General features: G+C 35.2%; 1 pseudogene; it reads right to left on the reverse strand.

The window, feature by feature from the left end:
* LOC127431694 (dihydropyrimidine dehydrogenase [NADP(+)]-like) overlaps positions 1 to 12,651 on the reverse strand; it is a 198,447-nt pseudogene that overhangs the window by 71,622 nt on the left and 114,174 nt on the right.

Genomic DNA, 12,651 nt, shown 5'->3' on the forward strand with positions numbered 1-12,651 from the left:
TATCTATCTGTCTGTCTGTCTGTCTATCTATCTATATAGATAGATAGATAGATAGACAGACAGACAGACAGTCTAGCAGCCAAAAGTTTGGAATAATGTACAGATTTTGTTTTATGGAAAGAAATTTGTACTTTTATTCACCAAATAGGCATTCAACTGATCACAATGTATAGTCAGGACATTAATAATGTGAAAAACTGGGGGCCTGGGTAGCTCATCGAGTATTGACGCTGACTACCACCCCTGGAGTCACGTGTTCGAATCCAGGGCATGCTGAGTGACTCCAGCCAGGTCTCCTAAGCAACCAAATTGCCCCGGTTGCTGGTTCTTGCTCTCTGTGGGTCTCTATGCTGCGGAGAATAGCGTGGGCCTCCACACATGGTACATCTCAGCGGTAACGCGCTCAACAAGCCACGTGATGAGATGTGTGGATTGCCGGTCTCAGACGCAGAGGCAACTGAGATTGAGGCGAGTCACTACGCCACCATGAGGACTTAGAGCACATTGGGAATTGGGCATTACAAACTGGGGAGAAAAGGGAAGAAACAAAAGTGAAAAATTACAATTAAAAAAAAATAAAAAAAATTTCAAAGTACTTCAAAGAGTTCTCATCAAAAAATCCTCCACGTGCAGCAATGACAGCTTTACAGATCCTTGGCATTCTAGCTGTCTGTTTGTCCAGATACTCAGGTGACATTTCACCCCATGCTTCCTGTAGCACTTGCCATAGATGTGGCTGTCTTGTCGGGCACTTCTCATGCACCTTACAGTCTAGCTGATCCCACAAAAACTCAATGGGGTTAACCCTCTGGGGTCTGAGGGTGTTTTGGGCCCTGGAGAAGTTTTGACATGCTTTGACATTTGTGCTTTTTTCAGTTGCTTAAAAACATATTAATGGCTAAAGTCTGAAAAAAACAAAAAAAATTTAAGTCACTGAGATAAGGCCATATAACACATACTAAACATTTGTTCACAAGACCTTTGAGAACTGGATCTTGTAGCCTAGAGTTTTTGTTACAAAAATGATGTGAAAACCATCCTGATCACTCATTCGTACAAAACAATATAGTCATTTAACTTTTGTAAGACACTTTTAGTGTTAGAAAGGCCATATGCGAGGAGGCGTATTGATGTGATTCACACCTGAAGAGAAAAAGACCCCTCCCCTGAGAGATAATGAATGTGAGGAGACTTAATGATTGAATGTATTGTTTGTAGCTTATTCACAAAATCAAGTTTAAGTTAAAAGAAGTAATCTGACTATACATTTTCTTTACATAAAGTCTTTACTTAAAAACTTTAGACCTACACTACCATTTAAAAGTTTTTAGATCTCTAAGATTTTTTTAATGTTTTTAAAAAAGGCTGCATTTATTTGATCCAAAATACAGCAAAAACAGTGATATTGTGACATATTTTACAATTGAAAATAACTGTTTTCTATTTGAATATATTGTATAATGCAATTTATTCCTGTGATCAAAGCTGAATTTTCAGCATCATTACTGCAGTCTTCAGTGTCACATGATCCTTCAGAAATCATTCTAATATGCTGATTTTCTAATATGGGCATATTTACAGCACATTTTACACATTTACACCCGAACAGATATTTGCAAGCACAAACTTCATTGATGATAATGAGGCAGCATAAACACTAGTAAAAATATAATCTAAACATTCATGTTATTTTTATATCATAATACATATCATATTTATATCACACAGCATACAATTTAAATAACTGCTTTAGCCGAAACAACATTTAAATGTAACTAAAACTTGCCTATTATGATATATTTCAAATTTCAATACTCTGAATACTGGCTGGCAAGTCTGGAAATAGTCCAACTAGTAAAATATGTACATGTTTATATAAAATAGCATGTCAACTAATGTAAGCAAAGACTTACTCATCCGAAATTGTCTCCTTGGCTGGATCAAGTCGCTGTTCAAAATGCAAACGTTCCTCGTCGGATTCCCGCACTTCTTCTAAGGAAAATGTGAACTCTTCATCACTATCCAGGAGTTTCCTCACCTGTGTAGCGTGCCATCTTCCAAACACACAGGCAAGTGAGTGAACAATGTTTTTTAAGGCATTGTTGGGGGTGTTCACCATTTGCATTGATCGTCTCAGCCCATTACGGTATGAATAGCGCGCTCTGCTGGTGGGTGTGATCACATTAGGGATAATTAGCTGAGCCAGGAGAAACTGTACATCGCTTTGTTTCATACAGATTACATTGCAGGAGAATATTTGTTTTAAATTTGACATTTTAAGCTTTCTTTAGAAATGTTTCGTGTTTGTGTGATAAGTATTCACTGAGTTTCAGTTAATTTTTGTGACGTGTTTCAGAAAGATGCTCACGGAGACAGAGACGGCTAAAAGCGCACCCTGTTTATTTTCTTTATTTTACAAAAGCACAAGGTTTTGTTGTTATTGTGAGTGTACACAAATAAATTAGACCCTTTATAGTCTCTAATGATGTCTTACACTTTCCTGTATGCCCAAAAATGACGGAGTATTTTAAGTTGTTTCCGCTGTTATGAGGAAAAAATCCAGCAGGACGTGCCGGAGTGTCCGTCGACCCCAGAGGGTTAAGATCCATAACGCTCTTTTCCAATTATCTGTTGTCCAATGTCTGTGTTTCTTTGCCCACTTTAACCTTTTCTTTCTGTTTTTATGTTTCAAAAGTGGCTTTTTCTTTGCAATTCTTCCCATAAGGCCTGCATGAGTCTTCTCTTTACTGTTGTATATGAAACTGGTGTTGAGCGGGTAGAATTCAATGAAGCTGTCAGCTGAGGACATGTGAGGCATCTATTTCTCAAACTAGAGACTCTGATGTACTTATCCTCTTGTTTAGTTGTATCTGGGCCTTCCAAATCTCTTTCTGTCCTTGTTAGAGCCAGTTGTCCTTTGTCTTTGAAGACTGTAGTGTACACTTTTGTATGAAATCTTCAGTTTTTTGGCAATTTCAAACATTGTATAGTCTTCATTCCTCAAAACAATGTTTGACTGACAAGTTTCTAGAGAAAGCTATTTCTTTTTTGCCATTTTTACCTAATATTGACCTTAAGACATGCCAGTCTATTGTGTACTGTGGCAACACAAAAATAAACACAAATATAATGTTAAGCTTCATTTAACGAATCAAATAGCTTTCAGCTGTGTTTGATATATTGGCAAGTGATTTTCTAGTACCAAATTAGTAATTTAGCATGATCACTCAAGGACAAGGTGTTGGAGTGATGGCTGCTGGAAATGGGGCCTGTCTAGATTTGATCAAAAATGACTTTTTTCAAATAGTGATGGTGCTGTTTTTTACATCAATAATGTCTTGACTATAGTTTGTGATCACTTGAATGCCACTTTGTTGAATAAAAGTAACAATTTCCTTCCGAAACAGCAAACTCTGTACATTATAGATGCAGGATATATACAGGGTTGGGAGGGTTACTTTTGAAATGTATTCCACTACAGATTACAGAATACATGCTGTAAAATGTAATTTGTAACATATTTCGTTAGATTACTCAAGGTCAGTAATGTATTCTAAATACTTTGAATTACTTCTTCAGCACTGGTAGATTTTTTCACTTGTTTTGACTATAAAAATTCTGCCAGTACAGTAAGACAAAATACACATGTTAAAAATACATTCTCTGAAAAACCTAAATATCTTATGCAGTGTTGTTTCTAAAACAAGATAAATCAAATCGATTTTGTTTTAAGGATTTTTAGATATTTTTACAGGAAAACAATACAAAAATTATTATTAAGAATACGATTTTCGCCCTAATATCAAAGGTCTTACTAGAAAAAAGAAATTATGATCCAACGAGAATTTTCTTGATAAACAAATATAATCGTGGCTAGTAACATGTGCATGTAAAATGGCTAGAAATAGCATTTTAGCTTAGCGTAAAGCTGACAATTTACACAAGGTTTATTTCTATTTCTTCTTGCTCCAAACTTACTTCAAACTTACTTCTCTGTCTGCTCGTATGAATGTAACACATCATAAGAAAGTGTTTCACCGCTGTTCAAATGCACTTTGGATCGCATCATTGATATGTATAAATGTTTTCCATCTGAAAGGACTAAATATTAAATGAAACAAATGACAATAAAATGCAAAGTAATCTCTTCAGTAATCAAAAAACTTTTTGAATGTAACTGTATTCTAATTACCAGTGATTTAAATTGTAACTGTATTGGAATACAGTTACTTATATTTTGTATTTTAAATACGAAATCCCGTTACATGTATTACGTTACTCCCCAACCCTGTATATATATATATATATATATATATATATATATATATATTAGGGTTGCATGGAAGACCGGTGCTAAGGTAGTATCATGATACTAAAGCTTCAAAATACTGGTGGTGCCACAGTATTTTTTTAAAAGGGTAATACCGTTAATATGGTAGTAGGCTACCATAAGTTATGTTGTATGTGAGGTAGTAAATATTATTTTTGCTAAAACCTTCATTTGAATCAGTCCTATATCTGCAATAATATTAAAAATATAGTCTTTTCGAGTGCCCTTCACGCAGTGGCCTTTAAGTGCGTAAAATGCTTTTTAGAATTTGCCCCTTACATGGTATTGTATGAGTGGTTTTTCCATACTTCAAACACACACATCTGAATCCCAGCGTGTTAATTTGGCTTATTGATAATATGGATTTAAGTAAAACTTCGGAGAGTGAGAAGCTTTTTAAACAACACAATTCATGTAGTGAGATTTGGAATTATTTGGGGTTTTGGCTGATGAGACCGTGAAAACACATCTTCCGTGAATGCCTACTGATATTTCAAGCCAGAAGGGGAAACACCAGCAACCTTATTAAACACCTTCGGACACATCCCACTGCCTCTGCAGAATACACACGGGTATTTGAGTGGGACCTACCACCTGCCTAATATTGTGTAGGTCCCCCTCGTGCAGCCAAAACAGCGCCAACCGCATCTCAAAATAGCATTCTGAGATGCTATTCTTCCCACCATAATTGTACAGAGCGGGTATCTGAGTTCCCGTAGACTTTGTCAAACAATGCAGGTTGGTGGTACTTATCCTGTAATAAAGGGAAAGTTCACACAAAAATATAAATTTCATTTACTCACCCTCATGTTGTTGCAAACCCATATGGCTTTCTTTCATGAAACACAAAAGAGCATGTTAGACCCTCAGTCACCTTTTTCCATGAAAATAAAGTGAATGGTGACTGACAGTGCTGGGTGGATTACTTGTGAATTGTAATCAGGTACTGATTACAAATTACATGATAAAAATGCAATCAGTAACATAATCTCATAATTACAGACCGGAGAAGAACATAATGATATTGAAATGAAAATGATCAATTTATTCTTAACAATTTACTGCCATTGCCTTGTTAATATGTAATCATGTAATCTATAAAAAAATAAAATAACTGTAGTCCAACAACAAGTATTTTAAAATGTAATTCAATCCAATTACAAGTACTTGATTTTTTAATGTGATTACATAATCCAGGTCACATATAATCCGTTACTACCCAGCACTGGTGACTGTGGCTAACATTCTTTTTGTCTTCCGGGAACAACATGAGGATGAGTAAATTATAAATTATCATTTTTGGGTGAACTAGCCCTTTAACCCTAAACTGCATACCTCGGGTCTTTAGTGACCCGGGACCTCATTCCACCCCCTGTACCTCATCCATTTTTTGGTGTTGTGCAAACACCTCTTTTTTATAAAAAGTATAAAAAAAAATAAAATTAAAAAAATAAAATAAAAAATTATAATGGTTTAAGTACCAAAAGTGTATAGGGTCATTAGTGTCGTTTATAGAAATCCATCTGAGTTTTCTTTTTTTCTTTTTTTTTTACTTCCATAAATTATATTTTTATGATTATTTCATATCTATATAAGTTTACTATCACAGGCTATCTATTTCTTTGTTTATTACAAGAGGATGAGTACTGCATTCATACAAATGATTACTATGTCATGTTGATTTTTTGTGCAACAATGAATTAACAACAACGGTGATTTATCAATATTCCATGTGCGTGTATACATACATATTATATATGTTATTTGTTACTCAAGGTGGAACTGTTGATTCAGTGATTGACTTGATTTACATTTGACATGATCAAACAACATGGAAGTAAACTATAGCAAGTACAACACATGAACAGTATGATATGACTATTGTCACTTGGGTGTATTATTGAAATTATGTAAGTTGTACATTTGTTTAGACTCAATAAGTGCCTGAGAAAATACTTGTTTTGCTTATGTGTATCTTATGTGTAGCTCAATATTTTTTAAACAGCCAGTTGCGTCTCATGAAATGTAAGTGTGAAAGTAATGAATCCTGTTCTAGATGTGTCCTGATCTGTTGCATTTTCTCTTTAATATAAATAAATAGAAAAATAAAAGATAAATATATATTAAAATATATTTTATTGAATTATTTTCTAATTGTCATGAATGTTTTTTTTATTTTTTTTTATTTATTTTTTTTTTTTTTTTTTGTGCAAATTTGACACTATCTGGGCATTTTGTAGATGCATTTGTGATAGATATTTCTAAAGACCCAAATATGTAAGAGTGTTTGGTGAAATTCCCATGCATTTAAGGGTTAATTATGACATGATTATTTATACAATGGCAAGAAAATTTATATTATGGAACCTAACAGGATGGAAATAAAGAGCTAAAATTTGCCATTGCTCAGTGAAGGATTGACAGTTAGCTTATATACATGAGGGTTTCAATTTGAGGTTAAGTTTAATATTTATTTATTTTTTTTTTACCATATGTTTACATTTTGATAGCATCAGATGGATTTCTATAACTGTATCAAACATGACAAAAGTTTTAGAGTGAGATAAACCAACTAATACAACAAAACATCACAATTAATTTCTAATGCTTTTTTTTTTTTTTTTTTTTTTTTAATTAAAGCTAAAGTTAACCTTTTCTATGTTAAAATACTTTTCCTTATCCCAGATTATTATGCAGAGTCAACTATAAGTAAGCCATTTGTAGGTTGATTTCCTATAAAACTGTAAAAACTGTTTGTCTGTGGCAAAACAAAATGGCTTGGTTTGTTTTAAGCAACATTGGCTCAACCAATGTCATGAGTCTGGGATGGGACAATCTGTTTGTTTGATTAACGGAAGACGGGGGGAGTATTCAAAATAGCTTTTTGAAAACAATGTTTATTTTTGCAATTCTGTTTGGTGACACTAATAATCTACATCTAAATGAAAAAATAAATATTGTTTGAAACATTTCGATTAAAGAAAGAAAAAACAGTTGTAATATTTTATAATAAATTGCCAGTTTTTCAGTTTAGAAGTTTGTTAGCACTTAAGAGACATGGAAACATTCACTCAAACCAAATTAGTGAAATTATTTAAAATTATTTTTCACTTAATTGCAATATTGAAGAAATATATCTAGACAACTTTCCATCTTTAAAATTGTGAGTTTATTATTTTATATAAATAGCAGAAATGAGAGAGAGAGAGAGAGAGAGAGAGAGAGAGAGAGAGAGAGAGAGAGAGACGAATAGTGGTCCAAACCTCCCTAAGGCTATGAGAGGAGGGGATGAGGGGCAAGGGAGGAACATAGGGAGGAATGCAAGAATAATAGCAGCTTTTCACCTGAAATTTTAATTTTACAGTGCAAGGTCAGGGAAGGTGGGCACTCTCGTTAAGAGCCGGCAGGTCTCACAGGAGGCATGATGGAAGTCGGGTGTCACCCTGCTCTGTTTGGTAGGCTCAAAATAGCTCTGGGAACAGGAGCCGGTTTTAATTTGTGAATCTGGGGAACTGTGTTGAGGGCAGACAGCAAAAAAAAAAAGATGAGATCCCGAAGGATGCTGAGTCAACTTATGTAAGAACTCCATGACCTCTGATATAGCTCCATCACATATCCCTCGATCTGTTCCTCAGTTAAAGGGATAGTTCAACCTACAATGAATATTATGTAATTATTTACTCACCCTAATGTCACTCCAGACTCATATGACTTTCTTTTCTCTGTGGAACACAAAATGAGATTTAAAGCAAAATGTTAAACACTGAGAGCCTCTGACACCATTCTCTTTCATTGTATGAAAAACAAGATGCAATGGAAGTGAATGGTGACTGAGACTAACATTCTGCCTAACATCTCCTTTTGTGTTCCACAGAAGAAAGAAAGTCATATGGGTTTGGAATAACATGAGGGTGAGTAAATGATGAATTTACATTTTTGGGTGAGCTATTCCTTTAATGATTAACGCATCTAACTGATCAACATAAACAAGAATTAAACACATTAATGTAACACATGTAAACAAACAGCATCTCTAATCTCCCGCAAGTTAAATGTTAAACAGCACAGAGTAAATGGAGAGCATTTTATTGTAAAAACAAACAGAAATGAGAGTGATCGAGATGTTACAAATAATTTACCCCCTTCTTTTTTCACAGGCAGGGAATGTAAAGAAGGTGCCGAGTGGAGTGATTAAATTATATTGCGTCTCTTTAGTTCTTGTGGCAAATACCTGCCCTCGGGCTCTGATTAGCTCTTTGTCTTACAGCAGAAAATCTACAGCGAACGCAATAGATATGACTGTGAATTTATAGCCTCTTCAGAGGGATATAACTCTGTCTATATTTGGATGGAAAAGCTTGTTTATTTCCTGCAATATAACACACAGTCAGGTGAACAAAATGAAGAGGCATAAGGTCTTTGAGTTTATTCAGGCCTGAAACATGCTAAGAGAAATGGTAATACACCAAGTCAATGTTTAAGTCATGTTACAAACCTTCATTGCTTGATTGTAACAACTTTGATGAGGACATACGGTTGAAGTCAGAAGTTTACATACAGTTATGATGAAGTCATTCAAACACATTTTTTAACCACTCCACAGATTTTATATTAGCAAACTATAGTTTTGGCAAGTTGTTTAGGACATCTACTTTGTGCATGACACAAGTAATTTTTCCAACAATTGTTTACAGACAGATTGTTTCGCTTTTAATTGACTTCATCACAATTCCAGTGGGTCAGAAGTTTACATACACTAAGTTAACTGTGCCTTTATGCAGCTTGGAAAATTCCAGAAAATGATCTCAAGCCTTTAGACAATTAGCTTCTGATAGGATGTGTACTGAATTGGAGGTGTACCTGTGGATGTATTTTAAGGCCTACCTTCAAACTCAGTGCCTCTGCTTGACATCATGGGAAATCAAAAGAAATCAGCCAAGACCTCAGAAAAAACAATGTGGACATCCACAAGTCTGGTTCATCCTTGGGAGCAATTTCCAAACACCTGAAGGTACCACATTCATCTGTTCAAAGAATAGTAAGCAAGTATAAACACCATATGACCACGCAGCCATCATACTGCTCAGGAAGGAGACACATTCTGTCTCCTAGAGATGAATGTAGTATGGTGCAAAAAGTGCAAATCAATCACAGAAAAACAGCAAAGGACCTTGTGAAGAAGGTGGAGGAAACAGGTAGACAAGTATCTATATCCACAGTAAAACAAGTCCTATATCGACATAACCTGAACAGCTGCTCAGCCAGGAAGAAGCCAATGCTGCAAAACCGCCATAAAAAAAGCCAGACTACAGTTTTCAAGTGCACATGGGGACAAAGATCCTACTTTTTGGAGAAATTTCCTCTGGTCTGATGAAACAAAAATGGAATGTTTTGGCCATAATGTCCATCGTTATGTTTGGAGAAAAAAGGGTGAGGCTTGCAAGCCGAAGAACACCGTCCCAACCGTGAAGCATGGGGGTGGCAGCATCATGTTGTGGGGATGCTTTGCTGCAGGAGGGACTGGTGCACTTCACAAAATAGATGGCATCACGAGGAAGGAAAATTATGTGGATATATTGAAGCAACATCTCAAGAAATCAGCCAGGAAGTTAAAGCTTGGTCGCAAATGGGTCTTCCAAATGGACAATGACCCCAAGCATACTTCCAAAGTTGTGGCAAAATGGCTTAAGGAAAACAAAGTCAAGGTATTGGAGTGGCCATCACAAAGCCCTGACCTCAATCCAATAGAAAATTTGTGGGCAAAACTGAAAAAGCATGTGCGAGCAAGAAGGCCTACAAACCTGACTCAGTTACACCAGCTCTGTCTGGAGGAATGGGCCAAAATTCCAGAAACTTATTGTGAGAAGCTTGTGGAAGGCTACCCAAACGGTTTGACCCAAGTTAAACAATTTAAAGGCAATGCTACCAAATACTGACAAAGTGTATGTAAACTTCTGACCCACCAGGAATGTGATGAAAGTAATAAAAGCTGAAATAAATCATTCTCTCTACTATTATTCTGACATTTCACATTCTTAAAATAATGATCCTATCTGACCTAAGACATTTAATTTTCTACAATTAAATGTCAGGAATTGTGGAAAAACTGAGTTTAAATGTATTTGGCTAAGGTTTATGACTTCAACTGTATAAAGCCTGTGTACCTCACTCAAAGTAATAAAGCACAGCGTGACCATGTACTATATACAAAATGTCTAGAAAATGTACATCACAAATAGTCAGTCACATTGAAAATAATGAGCTGTTGTGACAGTATGATACTGAATCTGGAGGAACAGTTTACCCCAAAATGAAAATTCTGTCATCAAAAAAAAAAAAAAAAAAAAAAAAAGAAAAAACCCTGTAGGTCCTCACAATGCAAGTGAATGTTGACCAGAACTTTGAAGGTCCAACAAGCATATAAAGGCAGTATAAAAGTAATTCACATAAATCTACACTTTCAATTCCACATTCTGTTTTTGTAGATTCACATTCTTTGTGCATAGCGCCACCTACTGGGAAGGGAGGAGACATTATAGTAAAAAAGGACTTAAATATTGATCTGTTTCTCACCCACACCTATCATATCGCTTCTGAAGATATGGATTTAACCACTGAAGTCATATGGACTACTTTTATGCTGCCTTTAAGTGCTTTTTGGACCTTTAAAGGTCTGTTCACCATTCACTTGCATTGTGAGGAATGAAAGAAAGTCATACACATCTGGGACTGCATGAGGGTGAGTAAATGATGAGAGAAGTTTTGGGTGAACTATCCCTTTAACCAGTTTGTGTCAGTAACAGACCAGCATTGCCCATCTAAAACCAGAATATTTTCTAATTAAGAAGGTCTTAGCTGGTATAAGGTTTTTTTTGGGTTTTTTTTCCTGCATGGATGGCATACAACTAGAAGCAAGGGTTTGCATGTCATGTAGCTGACCATGATAGTTATGGTTTGAGGCTTTGTCAAACACATTTAGAGACAAAAAACATGTTTTTTTGCTTGTGGAAACAGACAAACAGCCAAATGTTTCCATTTATAGCCTTTAGAATGCATTTTACACTGTTTTAAAACCATACATCAGATATTCAAACAGCTGATGCACTTGATAAAAAACATCACTTCTCTGCTATCACAGAATAAAGTTCTCCAAGGTGCAGAGAAATTATGTTTTTTATCAAGTGCATCAGCTGACAGGATGTTATTTTGCATTTCACAGTTGATGAGTGTGTAAAATCATAAAACAGATGTAGCTGTTTTCTATGTAATATGCACCATGCCATGGCATAAAACACAAAAAACAACAACAACAACAACAACATTCCACCTTAATCTCTAGAGGCCATGCATACAAACACTGCATTTGTTTCAGTTGAGTTATGCGTTTGAATGAAAATTTCTTACAAACCACAAAAGAGATTATTTGTGGATTTTAAATTCGGTTAATTCTTCAGATGAATGTGATGGAATGGAAAAGTGTTATTAAAAGGCTTCGACAAAATCAATGTTACGGTACTGATGCAGGCTTGGGAAAGTCGAGCTCATGACAGCATCACTTCAACCATTCATAAGCACTGTGATTTGGAACAGTACGCATAGGAACACATGTGTGACTGCACATGAATGTATATCTTATTAAACAGAGCAGAATTACATCAAAATCACATCTTCTCAAAATCCACAGAGACAAACTTTTTTTGATTAATTATTTCTGTGTGTGTAATATGAGATATTTATGGAATGCTAAATTGCATGAGGACTTGTGTTATATGATGGTTTGTACTAGTCTTCACACAGTTTTCCATGTAGGTGGACATATGTGCATGGGCTTCAAGCATATAGGTTAGAATAGATTAGATGTCATGTTTTAAAACTTTCTTTGTTATAAGACTTTATGCCTGTTATAAAAACATGTATTTAGACATAAATACATAAGTTTATCAAGACAAACTTTGATGTTGGCTTGACAAAGATTTTCTTTAAAAGATTAACAAATATTTTCACGGTTGGAGTTTGAAGTAACAATCATTCCCTTGGCCCGTCTGAACATTGTCAATGTAAGTCCATAGGATTTTTCAGATTTTTGATCATTTGCTGTGCATTCTGATAATACTGATCAATAAGAAAAGATATGGGAACACGAGTCAGAACGGTCTAAAGATCTGTGTTGAATTTGGTGGTTGTAGCGTGAAAGCTCCAGGAAGAGTTACAATTGATCATTTTGGTCTTGGTTTAGGGATTTTGGAAAAACCCTAAACAAGGTCTGTAGAATAACAGTATATGTTGGTTTTGTCAAGCCAACATAATAATTAAGGGCAACC

This window comes from Myxocyprinus asiaticus, chromosome 41 (assembly GCF_019703515.2).
Source record: "Myxocyprinus asiaticus isolate MX2 ecotype Aquarium Trade chromosome 41, UBuf_Myxa_2, whole genome shotgun sequence".
Classification (NCBI taxonomy): domain Eukaryota; kingdom Metazoa; phylum Chordata; class Actinopteri; order Cypriniformes; family Catostomidae; genus Myxocyprinus; species Myxocyprinus asiaticus.